General features: G+C 52.0%; 1 pseudogene; it reads right to left on the bottom strand.

Moving 5' to 3' along the window:
- Positions 1-1,394: 1,394 nt before the first annotated feature.
- LOC105535008 lies at positions 1,395-2,218 on the bottom strand (annotated as a pseudogene).
- Positions 2,219-2,231: the final 13 nt, after the last annotated feature.

The raw sequence follows: 2,231 nt of genomic DNA, 5'->3' as shown, positions 1-2,231 counted from the left end.
TTTAGTACAGATGGGGTTTCTCCATGTTTGCCAGGCTGGTCTCGAGCTCCTGACCTCAAGTGATCCACCCACCTCAGCCTCCCGAAGTGCTGGGATTACAGGCATGAACCACCACCCCCGGCCTTGTGTGTATTTTTTCTAAGGAAAGTTAAGTGGTTCCATCAGATTCTGAAAGGTGTTCCTGGCTGGCATGGTGGCTTATGCCTGTAATCTCAACATTTTGGGAGGCCGAAGTGGGTGGATCACTTGAGGTCAGGAGTTCAAGACCAGCCTGGCCAACATGGAGAAACCCCGTCTCTACTAAAAATACAAAAATTAGCCAGGTGTGGTGGTGGGCGCCTACAATCTCAGGTACTCTGGAGGCTGAGGCAGGAGAATCGCTTGAACCCAGGAGGCAGAGGCTGCAGTGAGCCGAGATTGTGCCACTGCACTCCAGCCTGGGCGACAAGAGCAAGACTGTTTCAAAAACAAGAATTAAAAAAAAAAAAAAAAAGATTTAGATACATTCCTAAACAAAAGCTTTAAAATGAGACATTAGAGAAAACTAAAGGCTGGTCTGAGTGCAGTGGTGTTTACAACTAATTGATCACAACCAGTTATAGACTTCTCAGTTCCTTCTCCACTCCCACTGCTTCACTTGATTAGCCAGGAAGGAAGGAGGGAATGGAGGAAGGGAGGGAGAGAGGGAGAGTGGGAGAGAAGGAGGGAGGGAGGGAGCAAGGGAGGGACCAAGGAAGGGAGGGAGGGAGGGGAAGAAGGAGGAGGAGGAGGAAGAAAGCTAAGAGCAGCTTGGGTACTTTTCCACACATAAGAATAACATGAATGACATTTATATGCTGCCTCTCAAGGGGCAGGCAAGGACCCACAGTATGCATCCATCTCTGTTCTCCACAAGACTCCCTTTGGGGTATAAATATGTGTTGAATAAATAAGTAAGTAAACATTATTTCACCGTTTTGTTTTGTTTTGTTTTGTTTTTGAGACGGAGTCTCACTCTGTTGCCCAGGCTGGAGTGCAGTGGCACAATCTCGGCTCACTGCAAGCTCCGCCTCCCGGGTTCACGTCATTCTCCTGCCTCACCCTCTGGAGTAGCTGGGACTACAGGCGCCGGCCACCACGCCCGGCTAATTTTTTGTATTTTTAGTCGAGACGTGGTTTCACCGTGTTAGCCAGGCTGGTCTCGATCTCCTGACCTCGTGATCCGCCCGCCTCGGCCTCCCAAAGTGCTGGGATTACAGGCATGAGCCACCGCGCCCGACCACCCAGTGTTTTTTGATGGCACTTATCAGAGAGAGAGGCTTGTAGGCTTGAAACAAATCCAGTTCAAATCATACCCAGTACATTCATGCCTTTTTTTTTTCTTTTTCTTTTTTTTTGACAGTAACAGGCTTAATTCACTTTATTTTTCTTGTATAAAAACCCTTTGTTGTAGTCACAGCTAGAGCCTGAGTCCTCTGCACGGAGACTCTGGTGTGGATCTTGGGGAGGTGGTCAGTGAATTCCTAATAGGGAGACTTGGTGAATACAGTCTCCTTCCAGATGGTCGGGGGTCAGGTAGCTATAGGTCTTAGAGATGGCATCCAAGGTGGCCTTGGCAAAGTTGCCCAGAGTGGCAGTGCAGCCCCTGGCTGAGGTGTAGCAGTCATAGATACCAGCCATCATGAGCAGCTTCTTGGGCACAAGCTCTGAGATGATGCCAGTGCCCCTGGGCAAGGGGATGAGACGCACCAGCACAGAGCTGCATCGGCCTGTCACCTTGCAAGGGATGGTGTGCAGCTTACCGATCTTGTTCCCCCGGTAGCCTCCGCGCACGGAGACAATAGAGAGCTTGGCCAGGATGATGGCTCCGCGGATGGCGGCGGCCACCTCCTTGGAGCACTTAACAACCAGACCAACGTGGCCGTTGTAGTCCCTGATGGCAACAAACGCCATGAACCTGGTACGCTAGCCGGCGCGGGCGGATCTACTGCTTCTGCGCGGGCATAATCTTCAAAACCTCATCCCTGAGAGAGGCCCCCAGGAGAAAGTCAATGATCTCAGATTCCTTGATGGGCAGGGAGAAGAGATAGATCTCCTCCTCCAAGGACCTGATATTCATGTCCTTGGCCAGGGGGCCCAGTGTGGTGACGGGCATCCGCTCCTTATCCTCGGCCTTGCCTCCGCGAGCTCCGCGGTCTTGGCCACGGCTCCATCCACGGCCGCCACCCCTGCCTCGGCCCCATCCACGGCCG

This window comes from Mandrillus leucophaeus, unplaced genomic scaffold, assembly GCF_000951045.1.
Source record: "Mandrillus leucophaeus isolate KB7577 unplaced genomic scaffold, Mleu.le_1.0 Scaffold140, whole genome shotgun sequence".
Lineage (NCBI taxonomy): Eukaryota > Metazoa > Chordata > Mammalia > Primates > Cercopithecidae > Mandrillus > Mandrillus leucophaeus.
This window is presented reverse-complemented; position numbering and strand designations above follow the sequence as displayed.